Source organism: Schistocerca serialis, chromosome 7 (genome assembly GCF_023864345.2).
Source record: "Schistocerca serialis cubense isolate TAMUIC-IGC-003099 chromosome 7, iqSchSeri2.2, whole genome shotgun sequence".
Classification (NCBI taxonomy): domain Eukaryota; kingdom Metazoa; phylum Arthropoda; class Insecta; order Orthoptera; family Acrididae; genus Schistocerca; species Schistocerca serialis.
This window is the reverse complement of record NC_064644.1, coordinates 18,336,889-18,351,105: the sequence shown is the minus strand read 5'-3', so window position 1 is coordinate 18,351,105 and position 14,217 is coordinate 18,336,889. Positions and strand designations below refer to the sequence as shown.

Below are 14,217 nucleotides of genomic sequence, written 5' to 3'. Positions count from 1 at the left end.
GACGAGCCAGTTGCTCGGCCACCGTTGACCAGACGTTTTCAATTGGTGAGAGATCTGGAGAATGTGCTGGCCAGGGCAGCAGTCGAACATTTTCTGTATCCAGAAAGCCCCGTATAGGACCTGCAACATGCGGTCGTGCATTATCCTGCTGAAATGTAGGGTTTCGCAGGGATCGAATGAAGGGCAGAGCCAGGGGTCGTAACACATCTGAAATGTAACGTCCACTGTTCAAAGTGCCGTCAATGAGAACAAGAGGTGACCGAGACATGTAACCAATGGCACCCCATACCATCACGCCGGGTGATACGCCAGTATGGCGATGACGACTACACGCTTCCAAAGTGCGTTCACCGCGATGTCGCCAAACACGGATGCGACGATCATGATGCTGTAAACAGAACCCGGATACATCCGAAAAAATGACGTTTTGCCATTCGTGTACCCAGGTTCGTCGTTCAGTACACCATCGCAGGCGCTCCTGTCTGTGATGCAGCGTCAAGGGTAACCGCAGCCACGTTCTCCGAGCTGATACTCCATGCTGCTGCAAAGGTCGTCGAACTGTTCGTGCAGATGGTTGTCTTGCAAACGTCTCCATTTGTTGACTCAGGGATCGAGACGTGGCTGCCCGATCCGTTACAGCCATGCGGATAAGATGCCTGTCATCTCGACTGCTAGTGATACGAGGCCGTTGGGATCCAGCACGGCGTTCCGTATTACCCTCCTGAACCCACCGATCCCATATTCTGCTAACAGTCATTTGATCTCGACCAACGCGAGCAGCAATGTCGCGATACGATAAACCGCAATCGCGATAGGCTACAACCCGACCTTTATCAAAGTCGGAAACGTGGTGGTACGTATTTCTCCTCTTTACACGAGGCATCACAACGACGTTTCACCAGACAACGCCGGTCAACTACTGTTTTTTATAAGAAATCGGTTGGAAACTTTTCTCATGTCAGCACGTTGTAGGTGTCGCCACCGGCGCCAACGTTGTGTGAATGCTCTGAAAAGCTAATCATTTTGCATATCAGAGCATCTTCTTCCTGTCGGTTAAATTTCGCGTCTGTAGCACGTCATCTTCATGGTGTAGCAATTTTAATGGCCAGTAGTGTAGATACAAATCATGCAGAAATCCACCCAGCAGTTTACACACTTGCGTGGTGCACGAATAAAAATCGAACACTTAGTTCCACAGCACGCAAGAAAGACAGCCTTGCCATTACATAAACTATGCCAACGTTGGAGCAAGCAGAAACACGAGCGCTTTGGCACGTGCTCATGATATATGGAGTGGAGGTAACATCTTCGACAGAACGAAAAAACTACGTGTTATTTGAGTAATTCGTAATAATCACTCATTAATAATAATACGTACTAAACGAGTGAATAACGATTAGACCTAACCAGTTTGCCGCAACTGACTTTTATTGTTGTGTTAGACGTCATCAGACCGCGGACTGGTTTAACACGACAGTCTAGGTCGGTGTATCCGTTGTAAGCTTTTGATATCACCGTAACTACTGCACGCTACACTCATTCGAATCTCCTTACTGTATTAAAGCTTTGTTACCCCTCTACCTTTCTTTTCTGATGACGACATCCTTCTGAGTAGAGCCTGCCGGAAGATCTGCCTTTCTTTTGCAATGTTACGATGTATTGTTAATCTTGCGAAGATCGGAATCGAGGATTATTTTAGCACCAGAATATTTTACCAATACAATAGAACTTTCTGTCCTCGGGTAATACACATATCAAAAAAAGTTTTCCATCACCCCGGTTCCCAGAACTCTTGAAGATAGACGTTGACTGTGGATATTGCATCACAGACACAGTCCCTTTGACTGTTCAGAGATGCCACTACACCCGCCCAAAGATGTAAACAACGATGCATGAGCAGCGCCTATTAGACGGAGGGGGTCCGACAGTCGATCAGTTCCAGTCTTTCCACCAAGGAGGAGGTACACGGCTCGTGTTATCTGTAGTTCAACCATGCCTAGACGTCAGTACCGTTGTTACTTCATGCCAAGAAGGGCTCTGAACAAGGGAAGTGACGAGGCGTCTCGGAGTGAACGAAAGCGATGTTGTTCAGACATGGAGGAGACACAGAGAGATAGGAACTGTCGATAACATGCCTCGCTCAGGCCGCCCAAGGGCTACTACTGCAGTGGATGACCGCTACCTACGAATTGTGGCTCGGATAATCCTGACAGCAACGCTACCGTTTTGAATAATGTTTTTCGTGCATGCACAGGACGCCGTGTTACAACTAAAACTGTGCGCAATAACCTGCACGGTGCTCAACTTCACTCCCGACGTCCATGGCGAGGTCCATTTTTGCAACCACGACACCATGCAGTGCGGTACAGATGGGCCCAACAACATACGAAATGGACCGCTCAGGACATCACGTTCTGTTCACCGGTGAGTGTCGCATATGGCTGCAATCAGACAATCGTCGGAGGCGTGTTTGGAGGCAACCCGGTCAGGCTGAACGCCTTAGGCGCACTGTTCAGCGAGTGCAGCAAGGTAGAGGTTTCCTGCTGTTTTGGGGTGGCGCCGTAACGGCTGTACGATACGTGTATGCAATCGTCCGAATGATAGTGCAACCATATTGGCAGCATATTGGCGAGGCATTCGTCTTCATGGACGATAATTCGCGGCCCATCGTGCACATCTTGTGAATAACTTCCTTCAGGATAACGACATCGCTCGACTATAGTGGCCAGCATGTTCTCCAGACATGAAACCTATCGAACATGACTGGGATAGATTGAAAAGGGGTGTTTATGGACGACGTGATCCACCAACCACTCTGAGGGATCTAAGCCGAATGGCCGTTGAGGAGTGGGACAATCTGGACCAACAGTGCCTTGATGACTTTGTGGATAGTATGCCACGGCGAATAAGGGCATGTATCAGTGCAAGAGGACGTGCTACTGAGTATTGGAGGTACCAGTGTGTACACCACCTCTGAAGGTCTCGCTATATGGTGGTACAACATGCAGTGTGTGGTTTTCGTGAGGAATAAAAAGGGCGGAAATGATGTATATGTTGATCTCTATTCCAGTTTTTTGCACTGTACAGGTTCCGGAACTCCCGGAACCGAGGTGATGCGAAACTTTTTTTGATGTGTGGATAATGGTTGCATTTACTCCTTGCCTTCAGCCGCGCCACAGTGCGAAGATATTGAGGCCTTATTGGTTAATGTTACATGACCGGACATCATCCAGACTATAGCCCCTGCTGCTAGTCAAAAATCTGATGCCCTCTTTCAGGAACGAGATGGTGGTATGGCTTATACAGAGATTCTTGTTTGCGATGGCTACACCTACAGCACGTCTATCTGTACCGCTGATGAGACAGCGAACGCACCGCGTCAAGGGTGGGGGACAGTCTATTAAAACTCTTGTAATAGTGTAAATATGTTAACATTTGTTCAAAACTGGAATATTCATTCGTGTCATATATATTATTTTTCAGGTCAACATCTCTTTTTCTCAATACATTCTAATCTTACAGGGATGAAAGAGGTACGTTAGAAAGTGTTCTTAACCGGGCTTGTGACATTGCATACCGATTTTGCCCTAAGACTTACTATTGGTAGAAAATTTTAACATAAAGGAGGCGTTAAACTGTTATAGGCAAAGGGCATCATGGATGCCCACCTTCATAGCAATATTTTACGAAGCTAACTTATTTATCATGGATAAGAGTCTCCCTTTTCATATTACCTTATTACAAAGACCATTTTATTTGTTTTAAAGAATTTATTAACTGGATAATTTGCATACATCTTTGACACAAATAATAACCGTGACCACTGTGGTAATCCATTATGTCTGCCCGTCTTACAAGCTGACTTTTCTGAACTGATGTTCTTTCGGAGACGACAATCATATTTGTCATCGTCGCCTTGAACGGCGTGTTACCTATATCTGCTATGGTCTAACGTGCTTACTGTAATTGGAAATGTTTGTCGATCTAAAGTTATAGGTTATGTGGCCCTACGGATTGTCCCTGTTCTTTGCCCGTTGTACAAGCTTGGACAAAACATTTTTGGACACATTGAAATGTATATACAAATATGTATCATAAATCCATCATTCTTATTCCACGTCATTCGGTTCATTTTTAAAGACTTTTTCCCTTCATTGCTACAACAACCCTTACCCCGGCGACTACACTCATTCAAAATACTATCTTTATCAAGAAGTTTCGCACGCCTCCCCTGCTAATTATGTAAAATCCACTGAGACTGACTGATGTGACAAAGCTTAACATGTTTGGGTAATAAAAAAACAAGTAATTTTAATTGTAAAGAAAATGTTAGTTGTCTTAATCTACAAGGGTTGCCCAGAAAGTAATGCACCGCAATTTTTTTTTTCTCATCCGAAAACAATGCTACGAATGCGAAACGTTACGCATGTGTTATTTGAAGTCTTCTGAGTGAGCGCGCCAAGTTTCCGTCACTTCCGACAGATAGCGTAGCTGCAGGACAGTTTCAAAATGGCGTCTGTAGGTGATGTGCGTTTCAAGCAACGTGCTGTCATTGAATTTCTTACTGCAGGGAAAGAAACTGTGGGGAATATTCACAAACGCCTGTACAAAGTCTGTGACGCATCTGCTGTCGGCAGAAGTAGAGTTAGTCGCTGGGTACGAAGGATGAGGTCATCAGAAGGCGGTTAGGCGGAGCTCCACGGTATGCAGCGGTCGGGGAGACCATCCACGGCTGTCACACCTGACATGTTGTAGCGAGCTTCCACTAGTTTGAGCCATTAAAGGATGCCATTCGTGGAAGACATTTTGACGACGATAAGGATGTGATTAACACAGAAAGCACTGGCTCCGCCACCAGGACAGGGATTGGTACCGACAAGGCATACACGCTAGAGGAAAAGCATAGAACGGGATGAAGATTAGGTGGAAAAATAGTGTGTGTAGATAAAACAAGGTTCTTCCCATGTGTATTATTCTCAGTATGTTCAATAAATAATTGTTGAAGGAAAAAACTGCGGTGCTTTACTTTCTGGGCAGCCCTCGACCATCGATGATGTCGTAAGAATGATTCCTTTGCGGTCCTTAGACACCCCACCACATTACGAGCTACAACGCTAATATTCGTACTCATGGCGTAGGCGGCCGACAGCATTAACGGATGACGGACTCCATCGGACGGCCAGAGAGCGCCGTAAGTTGGAGTCGTGGAGCGCGAGCCGCTGATAGCCGCGTATCGGCCCCCTGCGCGCGCGACCTCCATCTCGTCTGCTCAGAGTCCTCTCCTCAGAGGTTGGGCCATCGGCGACCTGACCCCGGAGCCGAAACGGTGTCTGCCGGCGGCTGGTAAACACTGTTGCCGGCGGACAGAGATACGCCTAGTCAGTTTGAGAGCGCTGCTAGCAAACCCACAGGGACACGAGCCAAGTTGCTTGCGGTGGAGGACAGTAAGACATACTAGTGGTCTAAAGTTTCCTGAACAGGTTGTCGAAAGGGTCAGAGGCGGTGTCCCAACTATGGCAGGCTGGGACAGCCGGGCAGCTCGTCATGGCTGCCGATTGCGTGGGGGCCCAGATTTGTAACGGCACAAATCAAAATACGGAAAGGCAAAGGGAAAGTTGAAGAGTAGGAGAGGAAGAAGAAGAACCGGAGGAGCAGGGAATGGGTTAGAGGGCCCTAACATGGGGCAGGGAGCGGAGACGCGTGTTCCTCGTCTCCAGTTGCTGGATGGAGCAGCCATTCTTGTTATGCCAAATGGGCCAACAAAACGAAAGTTAAGGAGTACATTAACCGCTTGTTGCTTGGTTTGTTGCACTGATTAGCAATCAAACAATGGAAAACCAATCGCAGTATTGTTTCGAGATATGCGATTTCGAACAGCGAGTTGTTCTATGGTTTGAATTATATTATAAAAAAAGCGACTATTCAAATATGTATCTTTAAAACCTTATGAAGTAGTGCTGATGACGGCAACAAAGGAATAAACAGACTAAGGAGAGATGAAGATTAAGCAAAGTTTCGCCTAGACGCCTGTTATGCTAGTTAGGTCACTGGCCACGGAACAAAGCAAAGCTCGAATCGCAGAACATTTGGTACACATCCATGTCCGCGACTTTTAGTAGAGGAGACGGTCTGAATGTAGGTTAGCTAACGTCTTTACACATTAACATTATTCTGTTAATGATTAAATTATTGAAGAAATCCTGGGGCGTTACAGTAACATGTGCCCTTCAAAGTTACGAGTGATTAAACAATTAAGACATTCTTCTTGTTTTAAATAATTTATTTAAAAAACCAATACTATAACACCGATTCTTTGGGTTCAAATACGGGCCACCTATAACATGAAGGAAAAAAAAGTCTGAAGTGCAAGTAATAATCATTATCCATTTTCGCATATTCAGTATGCGCCCACATATGGCACTGGATACACGGAATCCAAATTTTTCCGTTGACGTCTGCTGAAAATTGGTTGTCGTAGAATTTTCACGATACATCTGCCCCAGAAGGCGTGCGGTCTTCGGAAAGCTCAAAATCACTTTCCTCATCGTCTAGGATAGGCTCCTCCTCATTAGATAATTAGTCAGCCAAAGAAACGTCTACTTTCTTTCTCTTCCGTAGATTGTTTTGGTTTCACTTGCCTTCTTTATTTGATTTTTGAATCAGCTAACTTTTCCTGATCAAAAATTAAGGCAGTCTTTTCCTCTTTAGTGACCTCCCCAAGGAACGTGTGAGCTGTTCCTTGTACGGTGATCCTGTCATCAAGTAAGCTTTTGCAGATTTCCGACCTCCATTGCTTGTTTTCTTTGCAACTGTGGGTGGTGGGGAAATTTTAAAAGGTCTAGCGGGAGTCGAAGTTTCTGAGCGTGCATATGATGAGCAAGGTATGAGTAGAGGAAATTCCGAAAAACTAACCTGAAATTGTTATAAGGTTTACCGTTGGAGGTTCTGTGTGAACCCTTCGCGACGATCCTGGCTAAGGGTCGTTCGATAGGCGAGATGAATGGCGATTCGGAATAAAATCTGCCCAACTCCTTACCAGTTGCGTTAGTGGTGAAAGATGCGTTAATATCATTCCTTTCTGCTAAAACAAACGCGATTTGTTTCAAATCGGATAAAGCATAACCAAAAAACTTTGTTCCATAGTCAACAAGTAAGAAAGAAGCTCTTCTTCCAGACGTGGTCCTAAAACAGGAGGCGTACATAGTGTAGCACTGGCTGCAGCAGTTGGAGTAAGATCTGTTTTCTTACTTAAAGTCTGCAGGACAGAGCGAGGTACATCACATACTTTGACAGCGTTTAGAGTCCCCATTTTCTTTGCCCTCGTAGCACTGATGGCTTCAGATATCTTCAAAGGGTCCCACGTCTTCCTTTTGCCCTTGGCTTGATATTTTAGCGTTGTTACCTGACACCCTGAAAAGCAAATCTTGCACAGACTCCAGCTAAAATTATACGAATATAAATTGGTCCAAATATGGGCCAGCCCATAATTAGACTCTCCATGTGAGCCCATATTTGGACCACACTGTGGTTCCTGCAAAATGGCCCCAATGGCCATTACGAAATACAGGCAGAACATTGAAAACTGGGAAATAGATACTTCAACATATCAATAATACAATTATTCGAACGAACTGCATACAGAGCTAAGTCAAATTATAAAGAAAATGGCTGAGCACACACCTGCCCACAGAGCGCAGCCCACAGAATCGAGGATTTGACGCACAAAATCTCACTGCAGCCAAACAATATGAGTTCGCACAACCAGTTGTTTCCAATAGTCCTCGGAGGTGGTGGGGGACAAACTTGTACGCGCCACGGCCAGGTGGCAGCACGTTCTGCGCCCCCTGGCGTCCTGCCCCATATTTAGACCACAGCCCCTATTTGGACCTTCTCCTCTAAGAGGAGTCCTGAAACAAATTAAAATTTCTTAAAATAAATATAAATGTCATCATCATCATCATCAATAACAACAACAACACCAAGGATTAGTCTTCAAACCTTCTGCTAGATTAAAACTTCGTGACTCGCTGGGACTGCCACCTCGCACCTTTGCCTTTTGCAGCCAAATGCTCTGCCAGCCTCCCATTCCTCCCCACCTCCCCTTTATTTTCACGAATCACGACACCACCGTCACAGAGCTACATTCCAGACTTAACACAAGTTCTCCTGCGTACCTTGTGGGACTAGAACTCATTCCTCCAGGAGCTCTGGTTCCGCAGGAGAACTTCTGTGAAGTTTGGAAGGCAGGAGACGAGGTAGTTACCGGAATTACAACTGTGACTGCAGACTGTTAAGTCGTGCCCGGATAGCGAGCTCACTTGCCTGCGAAACGTGAAAGTGCCAGGTTTGAGTCCCGATTCTGCCAGCAAGTTTCAAATCAACGCACAGTCCGCGCTACAGAGTAAAAATTTATTCCGGAAGGGATTAGTCTTCGGAAGACTGTTCCAATTTCATGTATCTCACAACTGATCTTTCCACTATTCATGTACTCTATGGATGTTTCTGGTGTGAAAGGATCAGCCATCATTTCTTGACGCCTAGGGTACGCCAGATTGATTTTCTCAGTCGCAATCTTTGAAGAGGCTCCTTTCATGTACCCCACCAAAGACACAAATGTCTGATGTCTGCTTTCCGTATCAGAAATAGGGAAACCAAGTTAAAGATAGAATGGTCACGGGTTAAATTGGAACACTGTGACATTCCAGAATACCTAGGAATAACGCTCGACAGATCTCTGACGTTCAGAAAACACTGCATGAATTTCAAACCAAAAGACTCCGCCAGGAATAGCCTACTGAGAAAAGTGGCCGGATCACAGTGGGGCAGCCAAGCTGAAACCATCCGAACATCTGCAGGGGAGTTATGCTGCTCCGCTGCAGAGTATGCCTGTCTTGTTTGGTATGAGTGAACACACGCCAGACAGGTGAATATTGCCCTAAACGACATATGCAGAATAATCACAGGCTACTTGAAGTCAGCTCCAGTCGAATGGCTCTACCACATTGCAGGAATTGCTCCACATCCAGTTCGAAGAGAAATAGCAGCAAACAGGGAAAGAACGAAACTGGAGCAGGAAAAAAACGCATCCCATGCATCGGCAACAACCCTACCCACAACGACTAAGGTCAAGGAAAAGTTTCGTCAGAACATCGGGGAAACCAACTAGCACTGACCAAAAGCCAGGCTCCAACTGTGGAGGGCTGAGACGTCCCACCCTTCTGGTTGGAAAAGAATTTCAGAATCTTTACGCCCTGGTCATGTTGATAACTGTGCCAGGCTGGAAGTTCTTGAATAGGCTGAGGTCATGAATGGGCAGATCACAAGATTAACCTGGCAAAATGGGGATGCATTGAGGAAAGCAAAACCATATGTGAGAGTGGGGAAGAACAGACTGTTCAACATATACTTCAGTGTCGACTGTGTCCAGCCATCTGCACAGAAGAAGATTACTTTCAGCAGGCAACAGAAAATGGTCCAGTAATGGTCAAACTTTGGTCAAAGATTATGTGAACTGCATTGATCTGTCAGTAACTGTATGAACTGTGTTTTACGTATGTTTCTGACACGAGAATAATAATAATAATAATAATGTATCAAATGGGCTCTGAGCACTATGGGACTTAACTTCTGAGTCATCAGTACCCTAGAACTTAGAACTACTTAAACGTAACTAACCTAAGGACATATCCATGCCCGAGACAGGATTCGAACCTGCGACCATAGCAGTCGCGCGGTTCCAGACTGTAGCTCCTAGAACCGCTCGGCCACCCCGGCCGGGTAATAATGTATCCTCATTTCCCTACGGCTTTGTAATTACACATTGTTTTTCTGTTTGGATTATTCTTTTACTATGATTTGACCATTTTACCTAAAGTGCTCCAATTTCTTCCCCTATATTCTTTACTCCTACTCTGAGTCTTATATCATGAAATAAAATAAATTCTGACCTCCGGCGCAATTGGACATTATTATGAATTGAATGGCGATTAGTGAAAAGTGGTGGCGGACCCAGTCTTAAACCCGGATTTCCCGCTTTATGCAAGCGGCCGCCTTAAGCGCTTCGGCTATCGGAGCACGCTTTCTCTCTCTCCGATCCACATCCCCATGTTATCGCACTCTACGTACGTCCACCATACTCACACCAAACATATTGAGTATTATATCTTAATTTCGGATGCAGTAACTCTCGTGTGTTCTGAAGTGGAAGATGTAAATTCTGCTGGCTGGAGTCTTCGTTTTCGTTTGTCTGTATCAAAAGTAACAAAGGAAAAAGTTAATAACAAAACCATAATATTTCTTCCACGAGAGAAAAGAAGATAGCTGTCAGTACGTATAACAACTACATAACGTACTCTCTGTGGAGTGATCCACAGCACTACTCGCAGCTCTGCCTGGGAGAAAGCTCTGCTGTTACTTTTTAAAGCGGGAATATCTGGAAAACAGGAAGAGACAACAGGAATTTATGCGGTACGCTTCACACGGGGTGGTGAGGCATGTGCGTAAACGCAGTTGTTATAACGTAAACAACGGGCAGGATTCTCAGAAAACGAGATTAAACAGGAGTTAGAGGCGAGCACAGAGAGTCCTGTGTAATAAGAGCTGAGGGTCAGGACGTCACAGCGGTACTCTGTGACGTCACGTTTTCTCGGAAGAAGCGGCCGCCGGGTCGCCTTGAGAGAAGGTAGGTAGGCTGCTCCTGCATCGCATTGCTCGCGCCGCGAACCGCGGCTGGTGACGTAATGGCGGCGCTGTCGTAACCAGGCACCTGACAACGGGCCGAGCTGCTCCAGCTGCACGCTGGCGGCCGCCGAAATCTGGAACGTCCCGGTCGCGTCACAGGGCGGCGACTGAAACTTCGCTAAGCTGAGCGGGTCACTACAGAAACCGATTGGCGATTCTGCTTTTATTTGCTGGAAGGTAGCGAGTCATTGATTTCACCATGGTACATGATGTTTTGATAAATAGGAAATACACAACTGGCGGAGAAGATATAATATGTAGACTGGAAATTGCAAGAAAAGTGTTTTGATGAAGAGAAATTTATCAACACCAAATATAAATCTAAGCACACTACTGCCCATTAAAATTGCTACACCATGAAGATGACGTGCTACAGACGCGACATTTAACCGACAGGAAGAAGATGCTGTGATGTGCAAATGATTAGCTTTTCACAGCATTCACACAAGGTTGGCGCCAGTGGCGACACCTACATCGTGCTGACATGACGAAAGTTTCCAACCGATTTCTCATACACAAACAGCAGTTGACCGGCGTTGCCTGGTGAAACGTCGTTGTGATGCCTCGTGTAAGGAGGAGAAATGCGTACCATCACGCTTCCGATTTTGATAAAGGTCGGATTGCAGCCTATCGCGATTGCGGTTTATCGTATCGCGACATTGCTGCTCGCCTTGGTCGAGATCCAATGACTGTTAGCAGAATTGGGAATCGGTGGGTTCAGGAGGGTAATACGGAACGCCGTGCTGGGTACTAACGGCCTCGTATCACTAGCAGTCGAGATGACAGGCATCTTATCCGCATGGCTTTAACGGATCGTGCAGCCACGTCTCGATCCCTGAGTGAACAGATGGGGACGCTCGCAAGACAACCACTATCTGCACGAACAGTTGGACGACGTTTGCAGCCGCATGAACCATCAGCTCGGAAACCGTGGCTGCGGTTACCCTTGACGCTGCATCACAGACAGGAGCGCCTGCGATGGTGTACTCAACGACGAACCTGGGTGCACGAATGGCAAAACGTCATTTTTTCGGATGAATCCAGGTTCTGTTTACAGCATCATGATGGTCGCATCCGTGTTTGGCGACATCGCGGTGAACGCACATTGGAAGCGTGTATTCGTCATCGCCATACTGACATATCACCCGGAGTGATGGTATGGGGTGCCATTGGTTACACGTCTCGGTCACCTCTTGTTCGCATTGACGGCACATTGAAAAGTGGACGTTACATTTCAAATGTGTTACGACCCGTGGCTCTACCCTTCATACGATCGCCGAGAAACCCTACATTTCAGCAGGATAATGCACGACCGCATGTTGCAGGTCCTGTACGGGCCTTTCTGGATACAGAAAATGTTCGGCTGCTGCCCTGGCCAGCACATTCTCCAGATTTCTCACCAACTGAAAACGTCTGGTCAATGGTGGCCGAGCAACTGGCTCGTCACAATACGCCAGTCACTACTCTTGATGAACTGTGGTATCGTGTTGAAGCTGCATGGGCAGCTGTACCTGTACACGCCATCCAAGCTCTGTTTGTCTCAATGCCCAGGCGTATCAAGGCCGTTATTACGGCCAGAGGTGGTTGTTCTGGGTACTGATTTCTCAGGATCTATGCACCCAAATTGCGTGAAAATGTAATCACATGTCGCTTCTAGTATAATATATTTGTCCAATGAATACCCGTTTATCATCTGCATTTCTTCTTGGTTTAGCAGTTTTAATGGCCAGTAGTGTAAGCATCTCTCCTTGGAGACCATGTCCACCTCTACATGGAATTTGTTATTCCTATTGACGATGGCGTCTACCAGCAGGATAGTGCAACGAGTGCACACAGCTCACAGTGTGCTTGTGTGGTTGGAAGAGGAGCAGGATGAGTCTGTCGTACCTCCCTGGCCACCAGATTCCCCGGATTTATATCGAGTTCGGAATCTGTGGGACGACATCTTTAGGGCTGTTCGCACCTTGTATATTCAATTGAGGCCGGCTAGAGTTGCCGAGCGGTTCTAGGCGCTTCAGTCTGGAACCGCGCGACCGCTACGGTCGCAGGTTTGAATCCTGCCTCGGGAATGGATGTGTGTGATGTCCTTAGGTTAGTTAGGTTTAAGTAGTTCTAGGAGAGTGATGACCTCAGATGATAAGTCCCATAGTGCTCAGAGCCGTTTGAACCATTTGAACCTATACTGTTTTCCACAGTATATTTTTCTTGCTGCTTTATTCTCCGATAGATCGCGCAAATAATTGGAAACTGCTTTACGTTAAAATGTAAAAGATATTATTTTTGAAAACTGGAAGGTCAGGAGCCCCGTGACCCCCTTCTCCTATTGAATACGCAGCTGAGTACAGCATGTGGGGGTTCGAAACAACCTCCAGGCTGGTTTTACCGGTCATCCATGGCGCCTGCAGTGCGCTGCAAACTGTGGGTGTTTGCAGCGTGGCTCGAAGTACAGAGACAGGTGCACGTGAGAGTCTGGCAGGAGGAGCAGTTAGTTACCTGGTGCGGCCGCTATTTTGAACGCACGCGACTGAGTGAGTGACCTCCGCGCTGGCACCGGCCCTGGTGGTGGGACGCGACGCTGCGGCCGTACGTTGCAGTGCAGTGCAGTACAGGGGGCCGCGCTCAGTCTAGTCTAGTCTGCTCTCCTCTGCCGCAGCGGCCCGGGACGCGGCTGGTCGCCTCCTTCCCGCTGCAAGGTGAGCGCGCTCTGCTGCACACGCCACACACAACACTCGTCCCAGCCGGAACACCGTTTCGTCTGCCGACACCACGCTGCTCTCTACCTGTCGCCTGTAGCTCAACGACCTCCAGCGTTGACAAACTGCCGCGTACCTTCACTTCAGTAGGACTCGACAGCGACGTACAGTGCCTGACAAAGAAGGTGAAACTCGAGCAGTTTCAAGTGGTTTAATATTTGGAACTCTTATTTTTTTTAGTACACTGAGATGACAAAAGTCATGGCATATCTCCTAATATGGTATCGGAGCTCCTTTTGTCCGGTGTAGTGCAGCAACGCGACGTGACACGGATGGAACAAGTCGTTGGAAGTCCCCTGCAGAAGTACTGATCCATGCTGCCTCTGTACTCGTCCGTAATTGCGAAAGTGTTGCCGGTTCAACATTTAGCGCAGGAACTGACCTCTCGATTACGTCCCATAAATGTTCGACGGGATTCTTGTCGGGCGAGCTGCGTGGCCTAACCATTCGCTCCAACTGCCTGGAGTGTTCTTCAAACCAAACGCGAACAGTTGTGCCCCAGTTACAGCACCCTCAGTGGCATTGTAGCGAGAAGGAAGTACTTCTCTGGGCAGAATCACTAACCTGGTGTCCTGCTGCTTCGGTAAGTCCCTCCTCGCTCAGTAGTAGCGCTCAGTCGCCTGGTTCCATGTTGGTGGTGATCCTGCTGAAATGGAGTGTGCCAGTTGTAAACTGTCGACCGGCCTGGGTGGCCGAGCGGTTCCAGGCACTGAAGTCTGGAACC

General features: G+C 47.0%; 1 protein-coding gene across 3 annotated transcripts in view; it reads left to right on the top strand.

The window, feature by feature from the left end:
* Positions 1–14,217, top strand: part of LOC126412623 (torso-like protein) — a 518,977-nt gene that overhangs the window by 70,718 nt on the left and 434,042 nt on the right. Inside the window, exon 1 of one of the 3 annotated variants that reach the window (XM_050082298.1) lies at positions 13,397–13,433. The exons of the other annotated variants lie outside the window; for them this stretch is intronic. The gene's annotated coding sequence lies outside the window, so the exon portion shown is untranslated. Of the gene's footprint in view, positions 1–13,396; positions 13,434–14,217 lie in introns of those variants that run through there. 3 annotated transcript variants of the gene reach the window in all.